Genomic DNA, 15,873 nt, shown 5'->3' with positions numbered 1-15,873 from the left:
ACAGCTGTAATTTTTTTCATACTTTAGATATTTTTTATTTGAATAATCTCAAAGATGTTTTTAATTTTACTGCTTGAAAATCTATTGAAACAACTAAAAAATTATATGTTTAGTGTGGTACCAAAATTTATTGCCTTAAAAATCCGTAAACCTTCTCTTAAAATTCTTTTGTAAAATCAAAAACACAAGGAACAATAAGTGTTGGTGAGGCCGTGGAGAAAAAGGAACTCTCTTACGCTATTGGTGGAATGCAAACTGGTGCAGCCACTGTGGAAAATAGTATGGAGGTTCCTCAAAAAATTAAAAATAAAATTACTATATGATCCAGTAATTCCACTACTGGGTATTTACCCAAAGAATACAAAAACACTAATTTGAAAAGACACGTGCACCCCTATGTTTGTTGCTGTATTATTTACAATAGTCAAACTATGGAAGCCCCCCTCCCCAGGTGTCCACTGATAGAGGAGTGGATAAAGATGATGTAGTGTGTGTATATATACACACACAATGGAATATAGAGAGTATAATGCTAAGCAAATAAGTCAGAGAAAGACAAAGGCCATGTGATCTCACTCATGTGGAATTTAAGAAAAAACAAATAATCAAAAGAAGAAAAAAGAAGCACATTAAGAAACAGATTCTTAACTATAGAGAACAAACTGATGGTTACCACAGAGGAAGTGGGTGAGGGAATGGGTGAAATAGGTGTTGGGGATTTAAGAGTACAATTATTATGATGAAAAAAATTAAATTAAAATCCTTGAAAATTGTTTTGTATAACAATAAAATGATACAGAAGAGTTTCCATATTACAGATATAATTTAGCTGAAGAACAGTACACTGGCATATACAAGCTATTGTATGATGTGGTTTTGGGGAACATATGAGCAACATTTGGGGAATACTATAAACATTTAATATTTCCAAGTGAGGTACAGGAGAAAAATGTCTGAGATTACTGATTGCTGAAATGTTATTTAACTGATTCTATGAGGTTATCACAGGGCTGGCACTTTGAGGCCATAAATGGGGATTAAGTACAAACTCGAAGGCAATATTTAAAATACGACTTTAGGGGGCATACCTTTTTAAAATTGGAAATCAATTTCCTTTTTACCCAATTTCCCAAAATTAGTTTCCCCCAAATGAGTTTTCTCAAATCATTTATTGAAACAATTATTTGTATTAGCTTATTTAACACTGGCTTCTTTGGTGCTTTGCTTATACTGTCTAATATAACGATTTTAGTTTATGTACTTCTTTCTTCCTTACATATGAACTCTTTGATGATGGAAATTGAGGGTATGTGCTCATTGTGTATGTATTCATCTGATTCAAAAATTTTTGTCATTGGACATCCAGGAAAGGTTTTTGAATGAAAAGAAGAAATAGAAATACAAAGAAATGATGTGACTTGAGATGATTATGTAGCCACTTAATAGCAAAGCTGGGTTGGAGTTCAGTTTTCCTTGTACCAGTTTGGTGAATTTGCTTTCTAATATCATGAGGTCTCTGGAAGAAGACTAGTGTGGTCTAAATTATATCAAAGGATAGACTGACTCTAAGATCTTATATTACAGTGTGAATAATTGCAGGGCACTGAAAAAAGAGTCATGTAAATTTCAAATGTAGAAAGCCCTTAAAGATTATCAACTCTAAATCATTTTAAAGGTATGAGAACTTTGACCCTGATAAGTTAAATGACTTCTCTAAGGTCTCATCTATATGTTATTAAACTATTTATGGTCAGAGTTCTATTTAGAAAGAGAGGCTTTCTTATCATTTTATTATTATTTTATGAAATTAGCATTTTATTCCAAAATGTTATCCTGTAAATTGAGTGTCTCATTTTATCAGATTTTTTAATAATTGGTAAAGATGCAGTGAGGTGGGTCTTCTCCATTAAATGTATTGGCAAAAATTCTGAGAGAAGCAATTTGACAGTATTTTTGGCAATATTCATCAACACCTGTCTTAGTTTGCTAGGGCTGCCATAACCAAGTAGCATTGACTGGGTGGCCTAAAGAACAGAAATTCTCAATGTTGTAGAGGCTAGGAATCTGAGATCAAGGTGTCAGCAGGGTTGTTTTCTTCTGAGTCCTCTCTCTTGGTTTTCCCTTGTGTCTTTGTTATAGTCTTCCCTCTGTGTGTGCCTGTATCCAAATTTCCTCTTATAATGACACTAATACTAGATTAGGGCCCCCTCTTAATGACCTCATTTTAATTCAGTCATCTCTGTAAAGACTGTCTCCAAATAAAATTACATTCTCAGGTACTAGGGGTTAGGACTCTAGCATATAAATTTGTGGGGTATATAGTTCAGTCCATAACAATATCTTTAAATTATCAAACACTTACATCCAATAATTTATCTTGTAGTAAACTATCCTAAACAAAGAATTAGGAATGTAGATAAAGAATTAAGTAGAAAGAAGGTTTTCCCAACATTATTTATTTGGTAGAGAAAAATGTGGGGAAAACCCACTGAATTCCAAGCATTGAGTTGTGGTTAAATAAATCAGGGCAGATCCATTCAGCAGTAAGTTGTGCAATCATGGAAATTATTTTTAAAATAATTATCTGGAAAAATACAATATATATTATAAGGAAAAGGCATGAAGCATTATATTTAAGAATGATTGTGTGCACTTATACGCACATATTCACCTAGACATATATTCACAAAGAAAAAAAGAAAATATAATGGAATGTTAATAGTGATTACCTTTGTTTTTTTTGCACTTTTGTATATTTCAAGTTTTATATAATCAGGTATTAGAAAAATGAAAGCTTTAAATTCATGTTAAAATAATCTTAATCTATAAGATCAGATTTATTGCTCTGGATGTATACCATTTTGAAAATTCTATTTGACACACCTATATTAACAAAACACAGTGAAATTCATTCCCAAAGTGGAAATATGGAGCGAAGCTTTGAAAGTTATTCTCAGTGCAGTTAAAGAATGTGGCTCCTTTCCTTTTCATTATTGTTCTTATGTGTTTGCATGAAGAATTGATTAAAAGTATAACCAAAAGATTCTTTTCTTTTCTTTTCTTCTTTTCTTTTCTTTTCTTTTCTTTTCTTTTCTTTTCTTTTTTTATTATTTTAGAGAGAGAGAGTGAGGGGGGAGAGGGACAGAAGGAGAGAGAGAGAATCTTAAGCAGACTCCATGCTCAGTGTGGAGTTCAACATGGTGCTCCATCCCATGACCCTGAGTTCATGACCTAAACCAAAACCAAGAGTCAGATGCTCAACTGACTGAGCCACCCAGGTGCCCCTGATTTATTTCTTACTTTACAGATTTTCATATTTGTGTTTTATAATCACTCCTCTAAATTCAAAAGCCTTATATGTATATAAACAAACATAAGACTTTGAAAGGTAGAGAGAGGACCAAGTAGCTAGAGAAATGGAACCTAAAGAATGAAATAGTGGTGAGTTCCTAGGGTTTTCCTTTTTCTGTATTTTTCCCAGTCTTGGGGGAGCACCTGGCTGGCATGAGAATCTTGATCTTGAGGTCATGAGTTGAAGCCCCATATTGGGTATAGAGCTTACTTAAATTAATTAAATAATTAAAAATAAAATTAAAAAACATGTGTCTTGGAAAAACTAGAAATCCTAAAATAAATGAAGAAAATGAAGAAATATCTCAGTCTTGGGACTAAAGAATTTAGAGAACTGGCAACACTAACTTCACACACACATGCACACACACACACACACACACACACACACACACACACACACACACACACAAATCCTAACAAAAGTCTGCTCTCTCTAGCCAAATTACCAGGGAAAAAACAGCCTAGCAAGACAGAAAACCTTCAGACCGTAAGTTGTCTACTCTACCCAAACACATCAAGAAAAACTGTGGCCCTATCCCTATGTATTCCATAAAGGCTGAGAAGAGAGCCTAGACTTCCATTCTGTAATGAGATAATGAGATGCCCACACACCTCTGCTGGGTGAAAGAATAGGGAGCCAGCACTTTCATCCCCATTAGCTAGCCAGTAACTGAAAGGGCCCACATCCCCACTTACCCTCTGTGATGTCAATGACTTCTCTCACTATCCAGAGGAAGAAAAGAAAGAGGGCAGGGCTGAAAAATACTCAAAAAGGAAATAATGACTAAAAGCTTTCCAAATTGGGAAAGAGACATAAACCTACAAATTCAAAAAACCTGTGTGAAACCCAAAGAAAACCATAGTAAGATATGTCATAATTGAATTTCTGAAAACTAAAGACGAAGACAGTATCCTGAAGGAAGCTAGCCCACTTGCTTCAAGACAGGGACAACTCTTGTGGGCTGTTATGCTCCTAAGCCTTGCTCTATTGCTTTGGCTATGACTAGAAGGTACCACTGACTGTGTCCTTGCTTTGAAAGTTTCCCTCCTTCCTACCCTGCTTTATGCCTCTTGTACTTTTCCTGAATAGCCCTCGTTCCATAAATCACCTGCACCCAAATCCCTGTTTCAAATTTGCTTTTAGGAAAAATGAATTGAAATTGGTAAACAAAGGGTGAAATCTTGGCTCGCATCAGCAGCACTTGATACAGCGTCACTCTCTTGTTCCTAAAATATTTTTTTTCACTTGGCGTATAGAACATCAAACTCCTTGGTTTTCTTCTTTCATTATTAGCATCTCCTTGGCTTCATTGTTGGTTATTCCTCATCTTCTCACTCCTAAATATTAGAATGCTCAGAGCTTAGATCTTTCTCTCTCTCTGTAAGGCTTATTATGTTGGTGGTCTCATTTTTCTCTCCTCACTTTAATTTCTGTCTATATCCAAATCTTATTACCTCTTACCTCCTTCACCACTATCAACCTTTCTAAGCCAGCACCATTATCTCTCATCTCTCATCTGGTTTATTTCAATAGCCTTGAAATAGTTTCCATGCTTATGCCTTTCCTGGTAGAATCTTTAATTAATATACACAAACCTGTTTAAAATTCCTGTGTTCAGAATCTTTCAGTGGTTTTACAGCTCACTTGGAGTTTTCACAATTTCCTTTGTACAATTGTCACTTCAGCAAGGCCTTCTCCGGCCACTCTATTTAAAACTCTAACCTGCCCCCCTTTTGAGCTCCCCTTAGACTTCTCTGCTTAATTTTTCTTCTAGCACTCATCACTGATATACTGTTTTTTACTTGCTAATTTTGTTTATTTTCTGCCCTTTTCTGCTGGAATATAAAGTGTAGGAGGGCAGGGATTTTTGTGTTTTGTTCATCATGTGTTCTGTTGCATAAGCTGTGTTCCCAGCTTCTAGAATAGTTGGTGCTGAGTAAATATCTGCCGAATGAATGCATGAATGAACAGGATCCTTTTGTCACATATTATTTATATACTGGACATAAGGATTACATATTTTCTTGTATAGTGCTATACAGTTTCCAGAGTACCTTTGCATATTCCATTTGGTTTTTACCATAATGTAAATAGACAATTCAGATTTGTCTCCTTGTTTTACTGATGAGGACTATGCTGAAAATGTTAAATGATTTACTTAAGCATATTAAAATTACTCAGTGTTGCAGTCAGATCTAGAAATCAGGTCATCTGGGTCTAGTACATCCTTTTTAGTATATCACCTGGCTTCCTTAGAAAAGACAAATAAGATTATTAGAAAGTAGAATCATCAGAATTAAGGAAAAGATAGATTGTATTGGTTGTCACATTTTTTTTACCAGTAATCTTAATATCATTTCTGAAGATAGCCAAAGAGATCATTTTCAGCTAACTTCCCGACCACCAAATACAAAGGTTTTATTTATTTATGCTTTTTTTAATTTACTAACTATTTTGCTTTGGCTTTATAATTTTCTGTTTTGATTTAGTTCAGATAATCACTGACTTACCACTCTTTGCATATGTGCATTAGGGTTGTGGGTTGGGTCTCTTGGAATTCCCAGGGAAGAAGTTTCTCTTGAGCCATTGTATTACCTTCTGTTCATATCTGGTTATCTTTGTCCATTTTGGTTCTGGAAACAACCATATTTCAGGCACTGTATTGAATGCCATTCAAAGATGAATAAATTACAAATTCCAGTCTGAAATTGTTTATTAAAATAGGTGCAAATTTAGTTTTAACAAACAAATTTATAGGCTTCTTAGAAGATAGGCATTTGTTTGACCTGTAAAAGTGCTCTGCGAATGGCAGTTCTGAAATTTTTTACCCAGGAATTTCTTCCCTTGGCAGTTTGATACCATTCTAGTACTAATTGGAAATTCTGAATTCAGTAGGGGATTTAAACTGGCAAATGTGTTTATACTGGTTAATGAAGCACGAAGCAGTTATTTCCAGTATCTTTTAAGCAGGTGTTCCATAACTGCTGTTTATTTTTGCCATTTTTGAAAATGCTGAACTGTCATAATTGCATAAATATTTTGCACTCATTTTCCATTAGCAATATTTGAAGACCTGAAAATGTTACAAATCAGAAAACTGGGTGAAAATAAAAAGAGAAGGTAGTTGAAGACATCCAATTATTAGACATTTTTAAGAACTTTAGCTACTTTGTTTTAAACATGTGACTCATAGTAAGTGCTCACAGTAAAAAAAAATAATAAGCCATAGTATATAGTAAGAATTTGCTAATTGCAAATCTGTCTAAAGTGCTTTTAATGAACTAGCTCATTTAATCCTCAGAGCCATCCTATGAGGAGGGTACTGTATTTTATTTCCATTCATAGATAAGGGAACTAAAGAACAGGGAAATTTAAGAAACCTGTCCAGGATTCCACTACTGCATGGTGGAACCAGAGGTTGCACTCATGTAATCTGGCACCAGATCTTTTTAAGTAAAATTGTTTGAATAAGTAAATAAAAATAAATCATTGACTTTTTTTTTTTCATTCTAGGAAATGACTACAGTAATGTGTAGGTTTTGATAAATCATTATTTTTTTCCTGGATGAGGTTCCCAGTTTTAGTCACTACTTTTTGTTTGTTTTTGCATTCATTGCCTGTTTATAAAATGGGCCAGCCATTGTGCCACTTACCACAGTAGAATGAAGATGAATTTGATTGGCATAGGCCTGGCCAAGAAGGTCTCACATTCTTTTGAAGAAGACAGAAATATCAATAAATAACAATAGTACTCTTTCAAAGGAAGAACTATTAAGGAGTTTTAATTATCAGTGTAATTCAGTCAAATTTGCCTTTGGCTGAATTAGTCTAACTTTCATAGGGGAAGATGGATTTAATAAGGAAAATGGGAGGTAAAATTCAGACTTGTGTAGAAGGCTAGAAGACAATAGAATATGGGGCAGTGGGTATGTAGGAGAGAAGATAAATTTGAATGTATTTAGGATTATCTCAGTTTTTTTTGGGCTACTATAGCAAAAAATACCATAGACTGGATGGCTTAAACAACAAACATTTATTTCTCATGCTTCTGTGGGCTGGGAGGTCCAAGATCAGGGCATTGGCAGATTTGGTATCTGGTGAGGGCCTGCTTCCAGGTTCGTGAATGGCCGTTTTCTTGCTGTGTCTTCATATAGCAGAAGAGATGAGAGCGTTCCTGAGTCCCTTTTATAAGGGCACTAATCCCATTCATGAGGACTCAGCTTTCATGACCTAATCACCTTCTATCTCATAATATCATCACGTTGGGTGTTAGGATTCCAATATATGAATTTTGAGGGGACACAAATATTCAGTCCATAACAGGAGGTAAAATAAATATGACTTGAGAGTTTATGTGTACATTTAGTTGTTTATAAGATAAAACTGAGGAGAATAATGAATTCAGTTTGTGATCTTTTGTTTCTTGTACCTGGGTATATCCTATTTAGTTCAAAAGTTGTAGCTCAGTAAAGGAGTCAGGAATGAAGATGAAAAGTTTTGAGTCATCAGAGTATATGTGGGTATAAAGCCTGTAGATAGAGTTTCCCAGGAAGTATAGAGAGTGGGAAGAGTTTGGAACTTGGATCTTTGAGAACTGTGGGTGGGATTAGGAGAGACAAGTGAGGTACTGGCTTGAGGTACAAAACGTAAGGGACACTGAAAGACTTAGTAAACAAGATAAATAATCCAAGAATATGTAAAACATGTATATAAAACCATACTTCTTTCCTTTTGCCTCAGGCTGCAGTGCGGCTTAGCATGACACTGAATACCAGCATGGCAAGGGCAGGCAGAGATGAGAATTTATCTGAGAAACACCGTGTGGGGTGAGATGAGAGCCATGAAAGAAGTGAGAGAGTTCCTACAAGGAAGGACAGGTCATTGTGCTTTTCTTCTAATAACATGATTTCCAAATGTGGTTATTTTTTGTACTTTGGAAATTATCCTTATGATTTGCTTTATGTGCTGGGGTCCATTTTTCCTTCTCAAGCTTACATGACTATTAAGGAATAAAATCTACATAGTTAATTATCACTCAACCTCATTCAGAAAAGGAAGGTGGAATTATTCTTGCTTTGATAACCCAGCTACCTGACTCTGTTAACTTGACATAGAATGCAGGTCCCAGTGTTGATATATAGGAAATTCACAATATGAATTCCTTTTTTTAAGCTCCAAAGTTAAATGAATTTTTGACCACATTCACAGTAAGAAAGTAATTCCTGTTCTACTCTCTCCTCTTCTTACACCATATTTTAAAACAACTTCTCAAGCTTGAGCTTGCTTTCCTGATTGCTGACAATAGCATTCTTCTGAAAATAGACTCAGTGCCTGAAGGGGTTTCTGAAATAAAAAAAATAAAAATAAAATAACCCAAACCAAGATTCTTTGCAACTTAATGCCTTCTTCAATAAGTGAAAAATGCATTGTATAGAGAACACAAGTATCAGACTAGAAACTCAGGCATACAGGAAATATAACCTCCTTTATTTTTCTGTAACCAAACTTAAATTCTATTTTGAGCTTTTCTAAGAGTAGAAACTTAGTCATTGTCACTTTTAGAATTTTTACCCCTCTGCTCCCCCTGCCCCTCCTTATGTCTCTGGGCTAACATCTGACTTCCCTGGGATTTGGTGACAAGTGTGGTAGATGTGGTGAGCCCAGCTGATTCTTCATTATGTTTCCTTTACTAACCATCATGGGGGATGTAGAATTATCCCTCATTCCCTTTCATGAGATCCCTTTTTGTTCCCTGCCTCTGTACTACTTTTAAGCCACTCGTGAATACATGATAGTCATTCAGCATTGGGGCTCAGGAAACTTCCATAGTTCAGTCACCTCTTCCCGGGGCTTCATCTGATAGGTTCTCGAGCTCATGATTTCCGTGTGCATGACTAGTATTTGCCAGCCTGAGTAGCTTGGCAATGATCTTTTTTTCTGTGAATCTACCAATATTTCTGGGCCCCTCCTTTTTTTATGTATCCTCATCTTATCTTTCCATTCTTAAAATATGTATATAGTTTAGATGGGAAGGTAGGAGTGGAGAAGAAAATTTACTTTTAACTCCTTACTCATTTCCTCTTAAATCCATTGTCAATCACTCAAGTTCTTTCAGATTCCTTGAAAATCTGACTTCTGAAATCTTAAATCTCACAGAAGCTCTCTTGGTCTTATTGCTTTCTGTTGTTACATCTTTTTCTTCAAGAAATGAAAACTAGTGGCCTCTCTGCTTAACATGTGCACATTTTAGGAGGAAGGAGAAGGAATTATAGTAAAACTTCCCCATCCCATAAAGTCTGATTTTGAATTTGGATCTAACAGAATTCATGATCGTCTCCTATTCTGCATCCAGCAGGTTCTCAAATGAGGTGTGTTGGGAGTGGGGAGAGAAGGTGGAGTAAGTTTCTATTTTGGGTTAGAGAAAGTAAGGAAGAAGGGTTAAGACAGGCAAGGCCAGTTAGAACTCCATTTTGGGAAACTGAGATAGTACTTGCAAGACCGTGAAAATGAGTACCTCCTTAAATTTTGTGCCATGGATGCCTCACTTACCTCACTGTTGTACTGGTCCTGATAACAGCTGCCAATCAAAGGGCTTACACTGTCCTGGGGATACCAGCCTGTCAGGACCTGGAGATGTCCTTATGAATGTTTAAACTTGGGTAGCAACTGGCGACCTGCCATAGGGACTCATGGATTTGGATGGCACTGGTGGTCCCAGAACTCCAGGCTAGCTGACTGAGTAGGTTTCTCTGGTCATTACATTAACTTCCTAGTAATGCTACCACACATTAGGTATTACTAGAGATTTGGAATCATTAATCTGACACTGTTTTATTGTTTATATTTTAAGGACAATTACCCTGCTAAATGTATCGAGCACATTGTAATGATTAGAAAAAATAAGTTTGTTTTAAAATAAGAATATTTTAAGTGGTCTTTATTGGAAAGTCTCTTCCATACCTCTAACAAAGATTAGAAGACATCACTGTATAAGTTTAGTAATTAATTTTGTGTCTATACGTTAGAATAGACATTGATTTGAAGAAACTGATCCTTTAAAAAAATGCAAGTTTAAAGTTCAGCAGAAGGAAAAATTTTATAGAGGGAAAAATATACTGTGACATTTGATTGAAAATCCTTTGTCAAAGTATAAAAAATTTAAGTAGAATAGGGATTCTGAGCCTAAAATCTTGCTTTGTGGTAATTTAGACATATGTAGACCTTATAATTTTGGAATTGGGGTGGGTTCTTCTGACACATAACCAGTAATTATTTTAAAATAGTAGCCTGTTGCTTATAGGAAGGCATTTTTGCTGTAAGTGTTAAAATCTAGTTATGGATTTAAAAAGATTTTTGGGCAATCTCAGTTTCTTTAAGAATACAAAGTATACCCTGAATCAGTAATTAAAATATGATCATTGATTAATTTTCATTGTCTATATATGAACTATGAACTATGAAAAGTATCTCCTGAACATTGTTAGACATTAATCCAATGGTTGGAAAAAAGTTACTTTTCATAGGTGAACCCTCTTAAAGAATTAATGTGGGGCACCTGGGTGGCTCAGTCAGTTGAGCATCTGACTCTTGATTTGGGCTCAGGTCATGATCTCATGGTCTTTGGGATCAAGCCCCATGTCAGACTCTGCACTGACATTAAACATTAAAATAAATAAACATTAAAAGAAGAATTAATGTGTCACATTTTCTATATCTGTACTACAATACAGGAGATCAGTTATTCTGCCTAATTTTAAGAGTCACATAGTATAAGTATTTCTTGGAATCTGCCTTGTATGGTTTCATTAATTATGAAGTATTAATGGCAGACCTACTATGTGTCTGCCACTGTGAAAAGTGGTGGGGAAAGGGAGAAACCCTTTTCTTGTCCTGACAACTTACAGTCTTTCTCACAGGCATTAAAGTCATTCACAATCAGGTGTTGCCTGTGCAGGCAACCATGGGAGTTATAGCTAAAGTATAGAATTCAGTATCAGGATTCAAGCTTGGCCTCCCTGAGGAAGCAGAATTGAAGTTGAAAATACAGATGGAGGAGGGAAAGACAAAGAAGAGGGTTCCCACCAGAATGGAAAACACATATTGGGAAGACTTGAGTACCTGAACCTCAGGTACTGAAACAGTTTGAGTCTGCAGGGCTGAAGCATAGAATGTGAGGCTCAGTGTGAAGTGATGAGACAGAAGAGGTCAGCAAGGACTGGTACAAGTAACAATAGCACTGATAATGTTGAAGAGGATATTAATGATTACATGTTTTGCAAAGTTCTATAATCTGGTTATTTCATTAAGAGAAGTGCATGTCATCTCATTAAGAAAGCAGTCTTTACTACATGCTGTAATCTACTGTGATGAAAGTGGGCAGGGCCAAGGCATCATGTTGAGTTTTATCACATATTGGGTTCTCTCTCAGTGTGTATGTATTTTCTTGGTGTTGCATTCCACACATAGACCAGTATTGCCAGAGATTTAGTCTCCAGGCAGAAATATGTAATAAAATGTTAATTGACTAAAAAGAAGAAAAGTGTTAACTTTTGATTTCCTTAGGCTGTAACAGCAGAGTTTTGCTTTAATTATTTATTTCAGACTGATCACAGCTTTCTCCATGTCCATGTGACACACAAATTAAACTCATTTGTAATTGTCAGCCATCAGCCCTCTTTTATTTTGCTCTTTAGTTTGAAATTTTATAATGGTTAAGTGGCATTTTTTTAAATACCAATTTTATTGTTAATTAGAGTGGAATGTAGTTATCTAGTCAGGGTTTAAGTTGAATTGGAAAAAAACACTTCCCTGAGTATAAGGTGTGTTTCTTTAGCTTTGTTAGCAAAAAGAAAGAAAACTTTGTAAGTTAGCTTCCTTATCATTGAGGGTTCTTTTTTTCTTATGAGAAGACAGTGGAACCAGAAGGAATGACCTATCAGCAGAAAGGTTGGTTAAGAGTGAGCTGCAGAGACAAACTAATTGGTTTCAGTTATTCTGCCATTTACTAGCTGTGTGACCTTAAGTAAATTCCTTGATTTCTTCCTGCCTCCATTTCCTCTTCTGTCAAATGAGGATAATAATAGAAAATACCCGATATACTTGCTGTTGGGATTAAATGAGTCAATTTGCATAGTACAGTACAACAGTACCTGGCATATATATTCCTCAACAAGTGTTATTGATTATCATTATTAACATTGAAGCGTTGATGCTCCCTGGTCTGTTTCTGCTACTACACATGTAGGTCCATCATGACAGTGGATGCAGAACAGCATAACTAAATATGGAAAGAACATGGAGAGATAATGAACAGGAAGATATTAAGAACAGTAATGAAAAACAGAGCATTTCCTATATTGCCCAGAAATTTCCTGGCAGCATATTGTGTGTGTGTTGCGGGGGGTGGGAGTGTGAGAGAAAGACACATAGAAAGAGATAGGGAGAAACAGAAAGAGACGCCAGCTATTTTGGACACTGACTAATATATGCATGAAGTAAGAATGAATTATCTTCCTGTGAATTTTTTTTGCCACATTTTCCCTTTTCCAAAAAGCCTTCAACATGATGCCTTGTCCCTGCCCACTTTCATCACAGTCTGCAGGTCTGCATTGACTTGGGGCCTTTACCCTGTCTGATTCTCCCTTAGGTAAGCCCCTGTAGGGTACTAAGTGCTAACCTAAAAAAAACACCCCCTCTCTTAGAATGGCTTGAAAATGAAATGTTTTCTCTCAGTGTTGACAAGGAAGTTTCTTTTTCGAGAAGTTGTTCATATGAATTGCATATTAATCTAAGAATATTGAGAAGGGATCCAAAAGATCTGGAACCAAACTGATTTGTTTACACAGAAATTCTTTGGATAGTCATAATATTAAACTGGAATTGTATGATGTATTGTAGGTCAATAAGTACTATATAATAAAGCAGATGTGTGTTAAGACTATGTCTATAAAAACAGAATATGTATATTTTAAAAGATATTAATGAAGCATATTACTGTATTTGTAAATAAGAAATATCTTTGCATATGGGAAAATAGAGTGCTCTGAACAAAAGAAATCAGCTAAATTGTCTTTAGAGCCTAATAGTATATTTTACCTTTGCAAAACATTTATTTGGTGCTCATAGCAAATAAATATGCGAGTTTTGCTGTTTTCCGAATGGGCATACAATGGCAGCTGTCGTTCTAATCGTTCCCCTATTCAAACACTAATCGGTGGAACCTACGTAGAATGCTAGACGACTGAATAGGTAGACAATGGCAGCAGCGTTTTTAATCACAGTTCTATTCAGTCACTAATCGGAGTGATGATTAAGGGACATTAGAGGGAGCACTTTGACATCTGATCCTTTGAACTGATGTCTTTGCAGGCTGTACTCCATAGAGTTCACTTGGCCAGACTTGATTTCCTTATATAAAGTGCTGTGATTTGCAATGTGGGAAATATTACATTAGAGCCTATTGAAATGATTAGGAATTGAGGAGCTTTTCTTTCTGTAAGGATTTGGTGTATGCTGTGTACTCACAAAACTCAGAACATTAATGTTTCATATATTACTCTGAGTATCAGGGACCGTAGAAAAATAGCATGAAAAAGACTCTCTTATAGTCACACACTTAAAATTGAGTATGAATGGAAAATATGGAACTCTGCTCTCATAGTCCTCAATTATGGAAGTTTATGAATTTAAAAATATGTGGATTTTCATATAACCCAATCAAGCTCAGCACATCCTAACTGCATTGCATTTTTTATTTTCTTTAAACCAGAGTATTTTTAGTGTTCTGTCTCTAGAGTTGCATTAACAACCAAAAAAATGTACCATGCAGAGGGTGTGATCATGCTTTGGATTCAGTAGTTTTTAATAATACAGGATGACATTTTTCTCTTTTTTTTCTCTCAGAATTTTTAATATCAATTTAGATATTACTAACCTGTTCTCCAGAACATTTCATGAGAATATCCTGAAAACATTAATTAATCTATGTAACATTTACAGATTGACTCAGTGCTTAAAATTTCAACATCAGCATTTGAATGCATAACTCCAAATATCTGTTTGTCTCTATTTATCTTTATAATGTATTTAAATAATGTATAGTACATAGGAGGAAAAAAAAACTTTTCCTCTACCCCTTAGTTTAGCTAATGAGATTTATGAATTAAACTGGCATAAGCCGTTAATAGAAGAAAAGGCATATACACTTTGGTTAACATTGATATTTTATTTTTATGTGCATGGAGACCTTCATAGAAAAGAAGTGGAGACCCGAAGAAGCAGTTAGACTTATCAGCCCTATATGCCATTTTAACAGTGGATGATAAATTGTGGAGAAGTGGCAAGGCAAAGAAAAAGGGGTTTGGGTATCTCACGGTGGTTAATTGTGGAAAGGTGACTATATGGGGGGAAACTAATAGAAAATAAGAGTTATTTTAGTAAGGTTTTTGTGCATCTCAGTACTGACTTTCTGTCTACAGTGATCATGGTTTTTCTGGTACAGGAGAGGAAAGGAGTAACATTTTCACAAAGGAATATTCATGCCCTGCTTTTAGGCAGATAGCTGGGGAGAGGGCAAAGAACTCTGTGTTTGCCTTTTCCTAATCACCTTCAGCTCAAAATGATATTTATACTGAAGTGGTATATTTTAGGGTAAGCATATTCTCATTCCCTTCATGTGCAACCTGTTAGGATTGAGTTCTCTGTATTTTTTATGTTCCTTAGATTTAAGATTCTTTACTACAAGAAACAAAGGTTTTATTATAAATTCTGGGATAAATAATGACAGTGGTGTATACTTTTGAGGGTATCTGCCCCTTCAAATTCACAGGTGTGTAGGTATGGGCTCGTGAAGCTCTATTTGTACCACCTGACTCAGACCTCAAATCTGGTGACCTGAATCTAACTGAGAAAACTGACCACAGCCAGGAGAAGCAGATTCTGTCCTAGAAGTCTGGGATAAAAGATTTTATTTCATTCTGAGCTGTTTTAGCAGGAAACAAAAAAAAAAAAAAATTGAAACCTGGGTGTTGGCAGGGTGGCCATCTTCTACCTGCCATGTATAATAAAAAGAAAAAAAAAAAAAAAAAGCCAGTTTGAAGAAAGAGAAGAGAGAGATAGATGTAGACAAAAACCTGCCTGGGTTACCCATGGCTTTTTATAAGGAGAGTTCTGCAACTTTTGTGAGATACTCTTATATCCAGATATAGTCTCCCTTTTTTTGGCTTAAACTATCTAAAACAGGTTTTAGATATAAACAACCAAAAAATCCTAAGAAGCACAGTGGCATATTTCAAATTCTAATGACTTAGAAAAAAAAAAAAGATGTTTATTTTTAGGGTCTATGATAAAATTATAATTATTTTTAGGGAATATGGTAAAATATAATTAAGTAGGAAAAGGAGAATGGACTAAGGAATAAGAATAGTTAAATTTTATATGGTGAGAGACAGTAGAGTATAATGTAATCAGCTGCTGCTTAGAGACAGGCTGCCTGGGTGCAAATCATGTCTCTGCATTTA

At 35.4% G+C, this 15,873-nt stretch overlaps 1 protein-coding gene across 2 annotated transcripts in view; it reads left to right on the top strand.

Moving 5' to 3' along the window:
- Nucleotides 1-15,873, top strand: part of DPYD (dihydropyrimidine dehydrogenase) — an 878,551-nt gene that overhangs the window by 41,962 nt on the left and 820,716 nt on the right. The window lies entirely within an intron of this gene.

Source organism: Puma concolor, chromosome C1 (genome assembly GCF_028749965.1).
Source record: "Puma concolor isolate L17-30 chromosome C1, mPumCon1.1.hap2, whole genome shotgun sequence".
Lineage (NCBI taxonomy): Eukaryota > Metazoa > Chordata > Mammalia > Carnivora > Felidae > Puma > Puma concolor.
The sequence above is the reverse complement of the archived record's forward strand: the minus strand, read 5'-3'. Positions and strand labels throughout refer to the sequence as shown.